At 40.5% G+C, this 20,142-nt stretch overlaps 1 protein-coding gene across 1 annotated transcript in view; it reads left to right on the plus strand.

Moving 5' to 3' along the window:
* LOC138922337 (large ribosomal subunit protein uL15m-like) overlaps nt 1–20,142 on the plus strand; it is a 79,114-nt gene that overhangs the window by 2,699 nt on the left and 56,273 nt on the right. Inside the window, 2 exon segments of the mRNA XM_070259073.1 lie at nt 191–378; nt 12,599–12,724. The gene's annotated coding sequence lies outside the window, so the exon portion shown is untranslated.

A 20,142-nucleotide genomic window follows, 5' to 3' on the forward strand; every position in this document is an offset into this window, starting at 1 on the left:
TGTAGTGTTATAATTTAAAGCAAAGTTATTCGTTAAGGTCTATTTCAAAGTGAAATATTTTTTTTGGTAAGGTTGATTGGCCCTGAGCTAATGTCTGTTGCCAATCTTCCTCTTTTTGCTTGTACACTTAATAACTTTGGGATTGTCAACTGACCTAACGTCTGAGCCCATCTTCCTCTATTTTATGTAGGATACTGCGAAAGTGTGGCTTGACAAGTGGTGCTAGATCCGTGCCCAGGATTGGAACCTGCGAACCCCTGGCTGCTGGAGCAGAGTGTATGAACTAACCATTACACCACTGGGACGGCTCCAAAAGTGAACCATTTTATTAATGTTCATTCATTCTGTTTTTTATTGTGAACTTCAGAAGAACGCTAGGTGAGTGGTTTGGCCCTGGCATGCATCATGTATGTGTCCTGGGTTAGTGTTCTGAGGCCTGTATTGGACATCTTTAAAATGTGGTTGTTAGGGAGGCAATGTAGTTAGTGTTAGAATTCTTGGGGGTTCATATTCCAGCCTCTATGTATTAGTTGTAGGAAAATGGCCTTAGTTTCTTCCTCTCCAAGTGGAGAAATGATGTGTCTTTGAGTAGTTGATGAGATAATGTGTGTGAGCGTGGCTTAGAAACTATAAAATGCTGTCTCTGCACAGATTATTAAGACTACTCTACAGTCTTTAAATCCAGCCTTAATACATGCAACGTGAGAGTTCTGCACAACAAGAGGTCGGAAACATGGATTCTGTACCATGGGTTCTGTGGAGCAGGCAGAACCTTACCTTGCTGCCATATTGGTTTTGCCTTCTCTTACTTGAAAAACCAGACAGGCGCTTCCTTCCTTCTTTTTAGTCCCATTTGTAAGATTGATTCAGAATGGGAGTATAGGAATTAGTTTGCATTTTTCCAGAACTAATTTGTTACCTTTTTCATTTCTTGTCAAACATTTTAAGTTTAAAGAAAATGATTATTTTCCGTTTATTTAAATTCCCAAAATGCTTTATGTTCCAACAAATTCACTTCATTTAAAATTAATGAAGTTTTTGAAAAGTCTTTGTGCTAGGCACAAAAAGTAAACCATCCCACTTCTTGTCCTTGTAATCTTCAGTAACCCCAGCAGTCAGTCCCAAGATACTGGCTGTAACAGAACATTTGTCAGTGCCAGAGGTGCACGGCGGAGTAATTAGCTTGGCCTGGAGAAGTCACAGAAAATATCACAGCAACGTGGAAGACCCATGGGAGTTTTCTGTGCGGATGTAGGAGGAGAGGGCTTTTTAGGCAAAGAGGGCAGCTTGTTGGAAGGCACACCTGGTTGAGAACCAGTCAGCAGCCTAATGTGGGTCTTAGCAGGGCCTAAAAGAGGGAGAAGCGCCGAAAGAGGACAAGGTTTAGTTTGTCAAGGGCTTTGAATTGAAGGCTGTGTGCTTTACTTGGTACTTTTTCCTATGGTCAAGTTGAAACCGTCAAAGCTGTCAGATCTCCCACCCTCTGGTGTTGTCCCTTTTCCTTAATAGGTACCATTCCCTTTCGCACAGCTATTCAGACACTGAATACTGTCCTCAGGGGCTGTGTGAGAAGCTCGCTTCAGTAACTGAGGCTTTTCTGTGGAGGCCCCATTAGAGGAGGCTCTCTCCCTGGAGCCACTGAGGCACGCGAGAGGCTGGAGTTGATGACGTTCCACATAAGGCAGTAGAAGTAGAGTACAGAGGATAGAGTGGAGAGACATTTTTGATGTGGAAAGGACAGGATTAAGGGCCAGTGAAGGAGGAGGTGAGAGAGGGAGGAACTAAGAATAGTTTAGAGCACTGATCTTTGTGTAGAGAGCTGGCAGACTAGCTCCATGGAAGCAGGTTTGGGAGAGGAGAGCAAGATGAATTTGTTTTTGGTTGTATTGAGTGTTTGATATCTGTAGGTCATCCAGGAAGAGATGCTGAGATTAGAAGTAAGGTAGAGACTGGAAATAAAGGCAATGAGTCCCTGGACCATTTGAGGTGGCTGGAGAGCACGCAGAATGAATGAAGTAGACCAGGGAGGAAGATCGAGGCTGGGCAGGGGAAAGAAAAATACAAATAGCTGGGATTTGAGCATGTTCCTTCTTAGTATATGCCCGATGACGTCTGCAGAGTTTATCATTCCCTTTTAAATAGCAGGGGTCAGAACAAAGAGGACCCGAAAGGCCAGGTATTTGCTTTATTGGTGATTGTGTTTCAGCTCTGTGTGCTTTATGTTTCTCCTGTTGTACGATCAGTGTCTGAGTTGGTGATCTCTAAGCAGACGTGGAACCGTGAAATAGCATATCTCAAATTGCAGTCCAAGTTAGGAAAAAAACACACGAGGGATTTGAAATAAAAGATTTCCAAGATTCTCAAAATTCTAGGACTTTTTATTAAGTCTTGAATATACATTGAGTTGACACCTTCACAAACACAAACCCCTTTAGATTAGGAAATGACGTGGGAACGACGTTACACATTAAAAAAATCGGTCATTATATATTTATTAAAATCCTGAGGAAAACTTCAGATTTATCTAGAGCATTTTAGTATCTTACGTTCCTTTTGTATAATGCAGTGAACATATCCATTTTGTTAGTATTATGTAATTAAAACATAACTTCTATTAAATTTTAAGTCTCTAAGTGATAGAGTTTTTAAAAAAAAATATATTACATAGTTATTTTTTAAATATCCTCCTCCAGTGAGCAGATTTGACCTAGGCATTTGGAAAACTTGGCTCAGGTTGTTTTGTCCTGATAATTAACATTAATCTTTAAATAACTCTTTTGGCTTCAACATGGGGGAAGTTTATTAAAAGGGAAATGTCATTTGCTCTCTTTTAATGAATAAAACAAAACATAATAGCTGCCAAATTTTGTAGTATGTGCACAAAGATACTATATTATAGGGAATAGCCTGTGTTTTAGCAATGTATGATGTCCTACTGTTTTATTACTATTGAGTATGTGACAGTGACCGTCATTGCAAATATTTTAAATTTAAAACAATTTACGCCCTGCGGATAGATTATTGTGCAATAGCCATTTCTTTCTAAATGACGGTTAATGGATTTATCCTTTGAATACTATGTTTAGCATAATATAGCAGAACTAAAAGTAATGATCAAAAGACCAAGGTTAGCATGTGACGTTTCCTAAAGGCTTGAAATAACTTGGCGTTATGTATTAATAACATTCAGAAAACATAGTCATGCCTTAACATATTAATCTGCTTATATATTTCAGCTGAGGTGGTGATTTTTACTTTTGGCCGTCTTATAGAAAAGCTTTTTGAAAAGTTAACTTTCTCACATCAGCTGAAGTCTTTAAAAAATCTGATTAGTATTTTATAGAGAATACTTTCTTGCCTCTTTTGAATAATATAGGCTAATCATAGGCAGTAGCTTCATATATTGTTGGAAGAAGTGTAATTACAAAAATTAACTTGTCATACACCACAGCTCAGCAAAGTAACTTTCTTATAAGTCCATGGTCACAGTATGTTTTTGCAATTCAGCATCTGGCTCTGTGGGATATCGATGGCTTCTATGAAGAAAAGTACCAGGGTGAGCAATTAAATGCAAAATGACAGCATAAAATATGATCATTATGGTTATACAAAAGACGCATTTATGAATTTTGCAGATAACTGTCATTTTTCTGCTCATATTTTTCTGTTGCTTTGTTAGCTTAATAATTTTAGTACAATTTATTTTTTTCTTCTAAAAAATGAACACTGCCATTTTTATTATCCTGGCACTTGTTTATATGTCTTTTTTGTTTGTCAGTTTTGAAGATTAATGATAGTTGTTTCACTGTCTTTTGACACAATACTTTCAACTTGATTTCAAAATTGAAGAATTTAAAAAAATTGCATAGCAGTTGTATTATAAGAGTACCACTTCTTATGATGAGTAGTATTTTATCACGTGTGGTTTGGATAATAATCACCACCCGAAAGTAAGTTTTGCCAGTAGTTTCCTCGTAACATCACGTAGTGTTTTGAAGTATTTTTTATGGTATCAACTCTCTGATTTGGTCCAGGGTAAAACAGTGTTGACATGAGGAATCATATAGCAAAGTTGTTGTCTTTCTTTTGTCTCTTACTTGCAAAATGTATTCTACATGCAATGAAACTGCTGGACGTTGCGGAGAGGGAGTCACTCTGGAGGACTAAGTGTCCGTGTGACCTTTGGAGCATGCCATTGTGTGAAGCTCCGTAATGTTAACCTCCATTTTGTTAAGTTCCATTATGTTAACCCCTCTTGGCTCCTCTGCAGCCCTGCCTGTCTTTCCAGCCTTACCTTTCACTGCTGCCATTTTTGAAAACCTATGTGTTACCCAGTTGCTCTCGTTTTCTTTTACTTGTGCTTATAGTATCCCTGTCTCCCGAAATACAGTAGTCCCCCCTTATGTGGGGGGGATACGTTCTAAGACTCCCAGTGGGTGCTTGAAACTGCATAGTACTGAAGCCTGCATATACGTTTTTTCCGACATGTACACTGCTGTGATAAACTTAGAAATTGGGCAAAGTAAGAGAGTAACAGCAATAACTTCTGTTTGGCATATCCAGATTTCCAGCACGACTGCTCTTACACGTTGGGGAAATTATTAAATAAAATACGGGTGACTTGAACACCAGCACTGTGATACCTTGACAGGCGCTCTGATAACCAAGAGGGCTACTGAGTGACTGACAGGCGGGTATCGTGGATCCGGTGGAGAAAGGGATGATTCACGGCCCCGGTGAGAGGGAGCTAGATGGCACAAGATTTCATCACGCTACCTAGAATGGCGAGAAATTTAAAATTTGTGTATTGTTTATTTCTGGAATTTTCCATCGAATATTTTTAGACCTCTGCTGACTATAAGTAAGTGAAATTGCAGAAAGTGAAACCACAGGTAAGGGGGGGACCATTGTACTTTTTTTAGCCATTTGGTTAAATTCATCCTGAGCTTGAATGTGTGGTTGGAACTCTGTCCATTCTGTGAAGACTTTCTAATCTTAGCAGTCAACAGGAACTTCTTACTTTATGCTCTTGTGGCATATTTTGGGTGTCTGTTGTTATTATCAAAATATGCTTTGCAGATAGAGCATAGCTTAAGTTTTTTTTAATAAGTTTAAAAAAATCGTATTTACTGAAATCCTACTATATGCTGAGTACTGTGCTGGGTTCTGGGATGCTAGTGAAAGAGTTTATTTCTTCTGCTCAAGAAGGTCACATGCCAGTTGTAACGCAGAGTAGTAAGAACTGTGGTGGGGGCAGATGGGAATGTGCAGGCAGAGGGCTAATCCAGTGTCAGGGTTGGCAGTCTGGTTCTTGGAGGAGGCAGCAAGCCTGAGGCCTGAGGACAGCAGAGCACAGCCATGGAGCACGCGCAGGCCTTGCCCACCAGCCATAACTGCTTAGATGGCTTGGTGGATGGACCCGAATCATTGGGGACTTATGTCTCATGATGTTCTTGTTTTTTTTTTTTTTTTTTTTAAATTTAATCATTTTCGTGAGAACCTTTGAAAAAATTAATTTCCTAGTTTTCAACTTTTGGAACCTCTCCATAACCTGATTTAATATTGTCTCAGTGACTTAGGATTATTATTTTGTGCGTTGTCATGTTGGGCTCTAAGAAATCATGTCCTCTGGGCATTTTGACCCAGAGAAGGGTGTTTTTAAATATCTGAATGTTCCCTGATTACTTTTAATTTTTTCTGTCTGCTTTTTCTAGTTTTTCTTCCCTTTTCCCGTTTCACTGCTATCAGTGATCTTGTCTAGAGTAGCACAATTGCTCTCCATTATTTGCCATCGATAAGAAGCCAATGAATCAGGTTTATCAGTAAGTATCAGGAAGGGGTGATGGATCTGAGGAAGGAACTTAGAGACTCACCTTCAATCCCAGTACCTAAATTCAAACATCATCTCTTCAAATATGTTTTGCCGCTCCAAGCCCTTTTGGGCAGGTTTCTTACTTTTAGCTAAGGCTTGGTGGGTGATGTTGCTGCCTTGGTGAGTTTTTGATAGCTGAGGTGTTCGTGTTTCCCTGCATCACGATTCAGGTCATTTTGTTTTCGTTGCTCTCCTGATGTGGTCTAACTGTTTTGTCTGATTTCAGGAATGCTTTTAAATGGTTTATGTTTTAAGAATTAATAGACAAGGCTTATATTATCCATTTGTTCTTATATAACTTACTTCAATTATAGTATCAAAGCAGGCATTTTTTATTGTGATCAATTTTGAAGAAATTAGGTATATCAGTTTTATTTATTCATTATTAATTTCGTTAATAATCAAGTTCATGAATGATGAGTTTAGGAATCAGTGACACCCTCTGAATTAATTGCTTTGTTTATTTGGCAGTAAAGCAAAACTAGGACAGTATTATACATTTGCGATATGTTTCTATATTTAGATAGAGAGAGGTACTATCTGTTGTTATTAATGTTACTGTTATCTTTACCTTTTAAAAACAAATATATATACTAACAAACATGTCTGTGTGTGACTGAGAGAGAGAGTGTGTAAGTGTGTGTTTTTGTGTGTGTCCATACATATCTTTTAGCATTTCCAAATTGGCCCAGGTGATTCTAATCTAACCTTTCTGGTCAGAATTTTAAGTATGTAAAAATTCTGTATGAAAATGGTAATAAAAACGCAGTCATTCAGTTTCATAGTGCAATTACTTATTGTGACAATTCTTGTTCAGGAGGAGTCTGTTTCCACCAGCATTGTTTTGGACAGGGAGATGGCAAGTGTAGACTATACTCTTGAGTCTGTTAGGGAGTGACGCTTTTTCTACTGTAGTGCTGTAATAGCTTTACATTTTGTGATTCTGTGGGCTACGCAGACGTGATGTGTTCAAGATGAATCAGACGATAAAATTGACTTGTTTTCCATCTGATAGCTGGTACTGCTTTCAGCAGTAAAACTGAATTATTTCTACAGATCGAAAAACAATCTATGAGATATGAGGTCATTTTCCTTATATAGCCATAGTTAAATGATTTGTTTCTATGACTGGTTTTTATAGTATAACCTGTTAAGGTTTTATCCCCTTATGCTCAAGACAGATTTAAGACTTAAAACAGACAAATTAGAAGAAACAAAACTAGAGATTTTTTAAAAAGTGTAACTTGTTTACAGAGTTTCCTCACCATTTAAATTTTATTCTTTCCTTTTCAACAGGTGTATAATGCTTATTTGCTTTAAAACCCTTGTTCATTCACTCACTTATTCTTTTGTTTATTTTTTTGCTCAAAAACTTTATTGCAGAATAGTTTACATACAATAAACAGCATCTATATAAAGTGCACAATTTGATGGGTTTTGACAGTTCTATACACCTCTGAAGCCATCTACAGAATCAAGATAAAAGAACATTTCTCTTACCCCCTTAAGTATCCCCATGCCTCTTTGCAGCCCACCACCTCTTCCTGCCTGCCACAGGGAACCCGTGACCTGTTTTCTGTCACTGTAAATTAATTTGCTATATCTTGTCGTATGTGCTGTTGTCTGAGTCTTTGTGTGAACACGTGTTTTCATTTCTCTTGGGTAATTACCTAGGAGGGAAATGACTGGGGTAATGTGATGACTCTGTGTTTAACTTTTTAAGAAACTGCCATCGAGTCTTCTTTAATTTCTCTCAGTCGTGTTCTCTAGTCTTTAGTGCATAGGCCTTGCACATTTTTTGGTTAAATTTATTTTTGCACAATTTTAAATCAAATCGCATGCTGTTAATATTTAAAAGTGCAGTTGATTTTTGTTTATTATCCTTTGAATTTCCTAAATTCATTTAATTGTTCTAGTGTGGGCGTGTGTGTGTGTATGTGTGTATTTTGCATCCTGAGGATTTTCTATGTAAACGAGAATGGAAGTAGTTTTACTTGTATTTATCCGGTATTTATGCCTTCACTTCTTTGTTCCTCTTCACTTTTAGTAAGTCTTCTTCCTAAAATCTGTTCTTAGATCTGGCATTCATCTACCCACTGTGGCTGTCCTGTGGTTACAGATTGCATGAGAGTATCATTTCCAGGTTTTATATTTTGAATATTTTTGTCTCTGAATGTTAATTGTGTCTTTTATGCTTAGCACATAGTTTTGATCTTTTAATACAATCTGATAATTCTTTTTAACTGTAGTGTTTATTAACATTTAATGTAATGTAGTTGGTTGGATTTATACTATTTTGCTCTTTATTATTCTGCGTCTCCTGTGTTTTCTTTGTCTGTTCCTCCTTTACTGCCTTATTCTGTGTTGACATGAATTCTGTCATCTTCTATTTATCTGGGAATGTCTTTACTGCCCCTTCATTATTAAAGTATAGTTTTGCTGGATATGTGATTCTTTATTGATGGTTTTTCTTTCAGCACTTTGACTGTATTATTATTCTGGCTTTCGGCCTCTGTTATTTCTTCTAAGTCAGCTCTTATTTGTATTTTTTTCTCCTCAGTGTGATGCAAAGTCACCTGTTGAACATGTAGCTGTTCCTTGTATGTGGTGGATTTGATTGCTTTCCAGATTTTCTTATTGTCTTTTTCTTTTTAGTAATTTGACTATGATGTTTGTAGGTGTGACTCTCTTCGTGTTTGTACTTATTCATGTTTGTTAAGCTTCTTGTATCTGTAGATCAATGTATTTCATCAAATTTAGAAAGTTTTCAGCTATTACGTTTTAAAATATTTCTTCTACCCCTTTCCCTCTTTTCTCTGTTATTGGGATTCTTACTGCACATTTGTTGAAATACTTCAAATTGTCCCATAGGTCTCTGAAGCTCTTTTCATTTTCCTTAAAGTTTTCTTTCATTTCCAATCTTCTGAGTCGATAATTAATATCATTCTATCTTTAATTTGACTGATTCTTTCCTCTGCCTTCTCAAATCTGCTGTTTTCCCATGTAATAATTTTTTCATTTCTCTTATAGTGCTTTTCATCTCTAGCATTTGTTTGGTTGTTTTTATCATTCTCATTTCCTTATTCGCATTCCCTATTTGTGGAATCACTGTTATTATATTTTTAAAAAATTTTTGAAAATTTGAAAGAGTTCTTAGAACCTCTTTACAGGAGATACTTGAAGACTTTCTCTGCTACATTGACATCTGGGCCAATTTTCCATTGACGTTTTTCTCTTCCTGAATCTGGACCATAGTTTATATTTTCTTATAAACACAGCTTATGATTTCTTTCTTTGTTGTTGTTGAAAATAAGACATTTTGTATAGTGTGATGTGGAAAGTTTGGATTTTGATGCACTTTTCTAGAATGTCTTTTTTTCCCTTAACTTGCATGGTCTTAAAAGCATAGAATTTTATCTCCCTGTGGTGTACAGACACTGATGTTTATGTTCAGTTTTTAAATGCTTGCTTACTTGTATTTTGCTTTACTCTCTGGGTGTTTCCCCTGTAAATGTAAGAATTAATGGTCACACAATGATTTGGGCAGAATTTGTAGTCAAACACCTTGAGCCCATTATGATCTTTGCCATCTGTCTTTCTGTTTGTGGGTGTACAGGGGGCACATTCAAAGTTTACCTAGTTACCAAGCCTCTGTTCTGGGGCTTTTACTGTCTACCACGTTCCCTCGAAGTTGCTTTGCTTAGTCAACCAGGCATGTGTGGGGAACTTCATCTGGTCCTTTTATTGGCCTTTCATTTATAGGATCTCCTTGCTGAGTTTCTTGCTAGTCTGACAGTTGCCCAGACTGGGCTCATACCTCTGTGGACCAATGTTGTGAGATTTCTTTGGTTGCTTCCCACCAACTTTGGTCCCTTCTGGCTGACAGAGCGATAGAGGTTTGCTGCCTGCTCCAAATAGCTTCCTCCCTCCACCACCTTAGCTCATAGCTCCTCTTTTTGTGCCAGTCATGTGTTGGTAGAGCTAGCATGCTCTCTCACCAAGTCGCGGGGATGGTAGTCTCCCAGGCAAGTGCTCCTTTCTCAGCCTCTTACCTAGGGCTTTGGATAAAGTGCATTTTCCACTCGTTGCCTGAATATGGTTTTCAGAATCATAAAATTGTTGCTTTTGACAGTCCTATGCAGTTTTATACTTGTATCTGCTGAGAAGGTTCACTGACTTCTTTATTTTGCCAAAGCTGGATATTCCTGAGTAAGCCGTTGTTTCTTCAGAAGTGTCTTCTGCTCCGTTTTCTTTCTCTCTCTCTCTTTTCCTCTGGGACTCTAGCTAATTAGTTATACATTAGACCTTTTGTAGTCCTCAGATAGGACCCTGAGAGTCTCTTTTCTTTTTTAAATTTATTTTTTATTTATTTTTCTGAGGAAGAGTGGCCCTGAGCTAATGTCTGTGCCATTCTTTCTCTATTGTGTATGTGGGATGCTGCCACAGCATGGCTTGATGATGGTGTTGTAAGTCCTCATGCGGGGTCTGAACTCATGAACCCTGAGCCGCTGAAGCAGAGTCCGTGAACTTAACCCCTACACCACCAGGCTGGCCCCTCTTTACTTTTTTTTTTAATTCTGTCTTTTTCCTTAGATTCTTTTTGTTAGATGATTGCTGTTGATCTGTCCTCAAACTCACTGATTCTTTACTTTGTCATTTCCATTTTGTTATTAAGCCCCTTTTTTTATTCTAAATATTTTATCTTTTGTTTCTGACATTAACATGTGGCTTTTTAAAGAATAATGTTTATTTCTTTGCTGAAATTTATTATTTTTTTTTCCATTTGTTTCAAACATATTTTCTTTACTTCACTTAATATTGTTGTAACAGCTACTGTATGGTTCTTTTAAAATAATTCCATCATTTTGACCATCATGTTTGCCATACATCTTTTTGCTTGAGATTTGGACACGGTTTTCTGACTCTTCCTAACTCAAGTAATTTTGGTCATTTTGAATTTTATGTTGTGTGGTCTCTGGATTTTGTTGTGTTGCTTTAAATATTGTTGGTGTTTTCATTTTAGCAGGCGGATGACTTGACTACGACCACATCGTTATCTGTCATGTCTGCAGTAGTCAGCCACTCCTATCTCATTCCTGGTGTTTAATTGCAATCTGCTTTCACTCTTGTTCATACATGGTTTATGTTTTCTGGGTTTATTCATAGATTCAGGTGTTCCTTTAGCTCTCTCCTTTATGGTATTTACTTCTTACTCTTCTGTGGCTATCATTGCATTCGGACACTTTCCCGCTGATCCAGAAGTACAACTGGTTTTTCCCTTGTGATTTAGCTGCCTGTCTTTCGTCAGTGGTCTCCGACCCTGGATATCCTCTGGGTAAAGCCTCCCAAAAGGGGAGGCGTGCTGGATTACCTTTTGCCATTTGCTTGCTTTGGGCCTTGACTCCACACTAAAAACTTCCAGCTTTTGTTTAGTCTCCAGAGCCATCGCATAGTTATTTTTTTAGTATTTTATCCAGACTTCGTAGCTGTTATTTGTGAAAGGTTTGGTTTGTTAGAAGCTTAGTATTTTGTACCAGAAGTATATGAAGTGAAAGAAAAAAAAACCAAACCTCTTTTTTTTTTTTTTCCAAATTGAGGAAGATCAGCCCTGAGCTAACATCTGCTGCCAATCCTCCTCTTTGTGCTGAGGAAGACTGGCCCTGAGCTAACATCTGTGCCCATCTTCCTCCACTTTATATGTGGGACACCTACCACAGCATGGCTTTTGCCAAGCGGTGCCATATTTGCACCCATGATCCAAACTGGCAAACCCTGGGCCGCCAAAGCAGAACGTGCACAGTTAACTGCTGCACCACCGGGCCAGCCCCCAAACCTCTTTAAAAATAGTTCTAAATTTTGTTGTCAAGGCATTATATGCTCGTTGTAGGAAATTGAGAGGAATTAATAAATTCTAATGAATCTGAAAAAAAATTACCCATATCCACTTTAATATTTTGATTTTTTGGGGGGGTATTACACAACTGAATGTGCTATGCATAATATTTTAAAATCTGCTTTTGGTTAAAATCATGTGAGAAGTGTTTTTCTTTGTCATTAGATATTCTTGGTAGATATTTTTATGGCAGTATAATACTTCGTATGCATGCATATGTTGGTTTATATGACCATTTTTTAATGCTTGTTACGTTGGTTGTTCAGTTTTTTACTTTTATATATGACCCTGTGGTGGACATCTTTTTGTATACATCATTGCAACCTTTTCGTATTATTTTCTTAGGACAGGCCCCTAGAAGTAGACATACTGGGTTTCAAAGTGAATGATGAGGTTTTAAAGTTGTTCTTAGATACAACTGAATTGCTTTTCAGAAAGTCTGACCCATTTGACACTTGTGAGTGCTGTCCAGCTTACTGCACCTTCTAACCATTAGCATTAGATTTTTGGTATTTTCTCATTTAATGGATGGAAACTCTCATAATCTGCTTTTGGCAGTTTTTGATGAACTATTTTGGCCAAACTTCTTTATCTAATTTTTAAAAATTTACATCTCTCTGTTTTAAAATGATCCATTCATGTTCTATGCCTATTAAATGTATGTTTCAGTCTATTGTTTAAATAACTGCTTTTAAAACTATTTTAATGGTAGATGAGACAGAACCTAATTTTGTACCTGTAATACTATTAACTATGAAAACAGTTTTTTAGTATATCATTTCTTTTTGACTATCTCTTTGAATATCTTCATGTTTGCGTCTCCCCTTCCTTAGATTGACTCCTTCGGCTTTCCGTTTTCCTCTTGGGGAGGGGTGGGACTTCCGGTTTCATCTCCGGAAGACGACGAGCCGGAGGAGTCAGTCAGAGGGGCCAGCAGGAGCGATTCCGTCGGCAAACGGGTAAGTTATTCTCTGGCCGGGCCTGGGGGGAGGTTTGGAGGCGGGGACCGTCCAGCGTCTGCGCGGGGCCTGGGGGCGGTGGCTTGAGGGCTCGGGCCGGGCAGCTGGGCGCCGGGAGTCCCGCCAGGGCCCTAGGCTCTTCCTCCTCCCTCCTCCCCCCGCCTCCGCCCCTCCCCCGCTCGCCGGTCCCTCCCGGCGCCGCCCCGACTCGCCCGACACCCGCCCGCCGCCTGCGCTGCGTCGCAGCCGCCCTGCCCCCGCCGTCACCTGCTCGCTCCGCGAGCCGGGCGCCCGGGGACCCGGCGGGCCTCCGTTTCCCCGCGGGCCCGGGCTGTCGGCTCGGGAGCGGCTCCCCGGGCGCCCCACGCAGCCCTGCACGCAGTCGGGGCGCTTCCGACCGCCTGGCTTCTCCGACTGGAACGCGGGCGCCCAGGCGGGGAGCTGCCCGGTGTGGGTTTCTAGTCCGGGCGGTGGTGTCCGTGGCTGCCCGCCCACTCCCTGTTTTCCCCAGCGCACCGATGCGCTGCTGCCACCCGCGCCTCCTTCGGTTGAGGATGCTGGTGCCCGAGAGCACCACGCCTGGAAGTGGACGGTCCTGGCCACTCAGGGTCCAGCTGCTCTCAGCAACTAGCGGGAGACCCCAGGCTGCCGCACGTCGCTGTTGGCAGCAGCGGGATCGTCCCTGGAGATACCCACCTCTTCCTAGTGGGCGAGCACGGCCTGAGTGTGCGTGCCCGCTTTCTGGAGCTTAGTCGGGGGGAGGTGGGTGCCAGGAGCTGCTGACCCCTGCGGTTGCGTTGAGTTTTGAATAGCCTGTTTATTGGGTTGGGGGGTTCTGGACTAGGACATCTTGGCAGGGTTGGCATCGGTGGACACATATGTAGGATTATTTTCTAGGTAATCATAGCCCGAATGGTGATTGTGTCGGGACTTTACAGTCCGTGCCGGTGGAACTAGTTACAGTACGCACCTGGTTTGCGGTGAAGCGTTAGTCCAGATGCAACACTGCCTGGGGAAGGTCACTAACACGTATTGATTAGAACATCGTTAGGAGAGCTCATTTGATGTATACTCTGTAGACTTCATGTAGCACGGCAGCCGTGTAGGGTCGGAAATACTAGTCCCTTTTCACAAACTGAGACTAAAGTTAAACAGTTTGACCAAAGTTAAGGTCAGGATTAGCGTCTCAAGTGTTTGTTACTCATTGTTTTTCAAGTTTGCTACATGTAAGGTTACTGACTCCTGCTGGCACGTCTGAAAAACACTGAGGCAAGGCTCTCTAGTAGCTGGTGTCTTCTTGCGTGACATGTAAGGCAGGTGTGATTATTACTGATAATACACTGGCTCCTGGTGCCTTTTTTAAAAAACCTGTGTATTTTGGAATAATCTCAGATTTGCAGAAAAGCTGTGAGATAGCACAGAGAGTTCCTCTTGTATTCAGCAAAGCAGAGTGGCTCCACTTGAGCAAACTGCTTCATGCCAGTCACCATTCTAGGTGCTGGAGAGAGTAACACGCTGCCCTAGATGATTCCAAGGTCTGGTGGAAGAGACAGATCCATAAGCAAGTATAGTGCCTTTTGCTCAGTGCTGAAATGGAGAAAGGGGAGCACAGAGTGATTTATGTCTGACTGCCCGGGAAGGAGTGGCGCGAGCTTGCAGGATACAGCATTTGAGTTAGGTCTCAAGGATTAGTGGGTATTCACTTGATTGATGGGACATTTCTGCCCACATTCGTGCTACCTAGGTTTGTGTTCGAAGAGAACTCTCTAACCTTTATAAAACGGACTCTTCTTATTTGATTCTCCTCTCTCCCTCTTTCTCACATCTCCTCTGAGAGGTTTTTGTCATAGTTTCCACAGGCTGTGAGAAGAATCGCGGTTTATAAATCCATGACTAGGAGATGAAATTAAGCTGTGTTTCTTAGTAATGGAAGCATCTAGATCTGTACGTTTTAAAATTCTTTCTCTTTCATAGTTGCTGAGTACTTCAGTGGTCTGATCACACACATTCTTTATGCGAGGTTGGAGCACAGTTCTTCTGAACTATGCCCACAGCAGAGGGGTATTTTGAGTGAGTGTGTTGGTCGTTGTGGGCTGCTCTAGGAAAACACCATAACCCCAGGTGGCTGAAACAACAGTCATTTACTTCTCCCAGTTCTGGAGGTTAAGTCCAAGATCAAGGTGCTGATTCCTGGTGAGGGCTCTTCCTTGCTTACAGACAGCCACCTTCTTGCTGTGTCTTCACATGGCAGAGATGGAGAGAGAACTCTGGTCTCTCTTCGTCTTCTTCTAAAGACGCTGATCCCGTCTTGGAGACCCTACCGTTCTGACCTCATCTAAACCTAAGTACCTCTCAGAGACCTCATTTCCAAATACCATCACATTGGTGATTAGGGCTTCGGCATCAAAATTGTGTGTGTGTGTGGGGGGGGGGGTGCACAATTCAGTCTGTAGTAGGTGGGTTTCTTGGAATTTTTGTTATTATGAGGAATTGCTCCAAAATAGGCTTGATAGAGAACTAAATAGGAAACTGTAAAATTAGCATTTATATGGCTTTTGCTACAGCAAAGTAGTGAACACAATTTTATTTAAAATCAGAAGAAATTATTGTAGATATGTTAAGTCTGATTCAGAGGCTGGTGGATGCCAAGAAGAAATTTTAATTGTTTCATTTGGATGAAAGAGAGAAATACGTGGTGAAATACTGCAGTGGTGTTTTCACTTTTAGGCCTTATACAAATGAATGCTTTCATGGTTATCAAATTAGGGTGTAAGGACTGTGGTAGTGAGCTATTGCAGTTCCCTCACTGATCAGGAGGCTGAGCCCCACAGAAGCTGAGCGGCTAATGCATTGTAGAGGTGTTAGTGGCAGAGCAAGGATTGGAATCAGGCCTCCGGATTCACGGGGCCAGTCTTTCTGCTGTTCCATCAGTGGTTCTCAAACTGATGGTGCATCAGAGTCAGCTGGGGGGGCTTGTGAAAACGCAGATGCTGGGCTGGGTCTCTGAATCAGCGGGTCTGGACTGGGACTGAGAATTTGCATTTCTGACAAGTTCCTGGGTGATGTTAAAGCTGCTGACTCTGAGGGCACACTTTGAGAACCCCTGCCTTCTGTGATGTTGCCTTTGACCTCTTCTAAGAGGATAGTAAGTAAACGTCTGTGGGTTTATACCAGCTTGACCCTTCCTTGACGTTCAGAGAATCAAGTTCTTTAATTTTGTGTTGTGTACTGTAATGCACCAACAACATAATGATTAGATGGAAAAAAAGTACTAGAAATGGAGTATGTTTTAGAGTCATTTTGGCATCTTCAGGGATAATTTTTGGAGATAATTGTAGAGGTCAGAACCGCTTATGCTGAAGGGGATGCACTTGAGCTCCTAGCAGCAATCACACTAAAAAGGGTGCCGGTATTGATTGCTAGATTGTATGGGAGTGAAAAGTTCCTTCCAGTTTTGTTACTCTCTGTTTTTCTTTCTCATTTTGTGTACTGAAATGTTCTTAATGTATCAAAATCTGATCAGGCCCCAGCACAGTTCCATGCCCATAGTAGATGTTAAATAAATATAAGTTGAATTGAATTAAAAAAGATTAATAGGGAAAATGAGGTAGATTATTTATCTGGAGAGACTTCAGTGCCCTAGGAAAGTTAGTCGGCTCTCTAGATTATCCCAATCACAGGTTTTTAGTGAATACTTACAGATTATTCTGGTTTACGCCTTATTTGCAATTACTGGGTTTTTTTTAGCACAATTATTGGAGGAGGTAGCATATTTTTTTTTTCCTTTTTCTCCCCAAAGCCCCCCAGGACATAGTTGTAGATTCTTCGTTGTAGGTCCTTCTAGTTGTGGCATGTGGGACACCACCTCAGCGTGGTTTGGTGAGCAGTGCCATGTCCACGCCCAGGATTCGAAGCAACGAAACACTGGGCCACCTGCAGTGGAGCGCACGAACTTAACCGCTCAGCCACAGGGCCAGCCCCGAGGAGGTAGCATATTTTTATGTAAGAGTTATTGAGTGATCCCCCATATCTCTTTATCATTCGTCTGAAGTTACTTTTACAAACTTTTTACTTTGAAATAATTTTAGAAGTAGAAAAAAATGGCAAAAATAGCCCGGAGAATTCGTATATACCTTACACCCAGCGTCCCTTTGTTAGCCTCTTATGTAACCATAGTGCGGTTATTGAAACCAGGCAGTTGATAGAGTTAATCTAAAGTCTTCTATTCGGGTTTCACCCCTGATGTCTTTTTTCTGGTCGAGGATCCAGTCCAGTAGCCCACACTGCATTTAGTTATGGTGTCTCCTTGGTGTCTTCCAATTTGTGACAGTTTTTTATCTTTCGTGACCTTGGTACTTTTCCAGAGTACCGGTCAGTTATTTTGCAGAATGTCCCTCAGTTTGGATTTATCTGGTGTTCTTTCATGATTAAATTGAGGGTTAAGCATTTGTGACAAGAATACCACAGTGGTGAGGTTGTTCCCTTCTCAGTGCATCATATTGGCACATGTGTGATGTAGATAGGTCTTATCGCTGGTGAATGTTAACTTTTGATCTCTTGGTTGAGGTGTCTGACATGTTTCTGTGCTCCAAAGAAAAAAATTTTCCCTTTGTAATTAATGACTCTCGTAAGTTTACTGATTGTAGTGCAGATGTTTAAATGAAATGAATATAGAATGTCAGAATCCTTTGAGCCTGACCCTAATTATGAGATCTTTCTTATCTTGGAGGCTTCATTATTATTTGTTAGATCCCAACATAGTAGGGAAGGGTAAAGCTGTAGACTTGTAGAAGAACAGTTATTTGTTCAAGAACTTGTACCTGATCTTGGTCAGTCTTAGTCTTGAATTGTCAACAGCGGAAGCTCTTTGTTCCAATTCTTTTTCTGTGGTTCTGCGATCTGTCTCGCATCTGTCTTCCAGTGGATGACTTTCCATAACTACATTGCGTTTCTTAAGATTCTCCCTAGAGCATTTTTGTAGAAGATTTGTGTGCTTCAGTTCATCACAAGGCAGTTGCTCCAAGTATCCTCTTGTTGACCCACTTCCTAGTCCATACGGCTGAGTGTGTGTGTTCTCTTTGTAGACTATGCTGATGAGGTGCTGCAGATATTACATAGACACACAGACACATATAAATGGTCTGTATTTTCAAAACGTATATCCCTTTAATATCCCAACAGGAGTCAGTTGGAAGATATGTATGTGGCCTGTCTCCCACCCCTCATCCTCCTCCAAAGCTTGTAAGCTCCTTAGAAGCAGGGAACAGATCTCTTTTTGTTTACCAGTCACTTGCTTGGTGCTTGGCATACACAAGGCTCTCCATAAATATTTGAGAATAAAAGAATATCATATGTGCATCTTGTTAACTGGTTTTAGAAATTACCAGACTATTGGAAACATCTTTCCACGTTAACACAGCTATGTAATCATCATAGTATTCCACTATAGTCATGCCTTGCTTAACAATGGGGATACGTTCTGAGAAATGTGTCAGTGATTTTATCATTGTGCAATCATCATAAAGTGTACTTTCACAAACCTAGATGGTCGAGCTGTTGACACGAATAATCAATAATCATTCTACAGCGGGGAGTTTTATTCGAGCCAAGCTGAGGACTGCAGCCTGGGAGTGCAGCCTTCGTAAGTGCTGTGAAGAAGAGTGATTTTTCAGCACCATTATATACCATTTCCAAACAGACATACATCAAGTGTGACAGGGGTACATTCTTTCAAGGGTTCAAGGAGATACTTTGTTATAGATGAGTACATACACAGTGGGTCAGCATGACCCCAGTGTCATGGGAAAGGACACTTACCTTCAAAAAGTACTGGTGTCATAAGAAGAGAGGCATTGGTTCTTACCTTCAAAGAGTACATTCTGGGGCCGGCTCTGTGGCTGAGTGGCTAAGTTCGCGCACTCTGCTGCCACGGCCCAGGGTTCGGATCCTGGGTGCAGACATGGCACCGCTCATCAGGCCACGTTGAGGCGGCTTCCCACATCCCACAACTAGAAGCGCCTGCAACTAAGATATACAACTGTGTGCGGGGGGCGGGGGGGGGGGGGGTTGGAGAGATAACGCAGAAAAAGAAATATTGAAAAAAAAAGAGTACATTCTTTATTTTGGGACAATATACAACGAACATTTGACAGGCTGTAAGTCAGGCTTCTTTGGTTTAAATAAAATTTAGTCCAAATCGCATTTAATCCAGAACGGCTTCCCCGTACACCTCAATATATAAAATTTTCTTCTATCATAGCCTCCTACACATGTAGGCTCTGTGGTACTAATCTCATGGGATGGCCATCATCTACGTGATCTACTGTTGACTGAAACGTCCTTAGATGGCGCATGACCATATATGGATGTGCTGCAGCAGCTACGTCTGTAACCCATCCTTCGTTGTTGGAGATTAGGCTGTTTCCAATTTTTTCTATTAGAAAGAGTTCCATGGTGAATATTCCTAAATATGTGTTTTGTTCAGTTGTTTCCTTAAGATAAGTTCTGTAAAGAGTCATTGATAGCTCAAAGAAGATATGTATTTTAAGGCTTTTGATATATTGCAAATAACCCTCTAGAAAGTTTGTATAGATTTATATTCCAGCCGGTACTGTTGAGAATGCTCATTTTGCCACACTTTCCCCAATGCTCAACTTTCAGTTTTTTAGAATAAGACTAAATTTAGAGTTAAAAAGATTTGTTTTTTGTTTTTACGATTTGCACCTTTGTTTTTCTTCTTCTTCTCCCCAAAGCTCCCCAGTGCATAGCTGTGTATTGTACTTGTAGGCCTTCCTGGTTGTGCTCTGTGGGATGCTGCCTCAGCATGGCCTGATGAGCGGTGCCATGGCTCTGCCTGCAGCCAGGATCCGAACTGGCAAAAGCTGGGGCTGCTGAAGCCGAGTGTGTAAACTTAACCACTTGGCCACAGGGCTGGCCTCTTTTTTTGTGTGTGTGGTATTTTTAAGGATTCTTCCTGGAGTATGGTGGGGTGGGGATCATCGTCTGACTAATTTGCTAATAACCCTCCAAGTTTTCCGTATTGAAATTATCCAGTTTTTGGTTTGCCTCGATGAGAGAGCAGAATAAACCTCAATAAGGTAGGGGTTAACAGGAATCATTATCCTCTCTGAAGTTATAGTTGGTCATATCTGTGGGCCTTAGCCAATAGGAAACTTCTTGAGAGTGGGATACATTTCTAATTCATATCGTTCAGAAAAATCAACTACAGGTGAATTAAAGGCTTAAATACAGAAGGCAAAACTATGAAATTTTTGGAAGACAATGTAGGACAGTAATTGTGTGAGTCTAATACAAGGAAGAGCTTCTTAAACAGTTCACAGAAGGTGTAGACCATAAAGGAAAAGATTGACCGCTTTGACAGCATTAATTTGACAGCTTGTGTTTATGAAAAGAAACCA

This window comes from Equus caballus, unplaced genomic scaffold (assembly GCF_041296265.1).
Source record: "Equus caballus isolate H_3958 breed thoroughbred unplaced genomic scaffold, TB-T2T haplotype2-0000769, whole genome shotgun sequence".
NCBI lineage: Eukaryota > Metazoa > Chordata > Mammalia > Perissodactyla > Equidae > Equus > Equus caballus.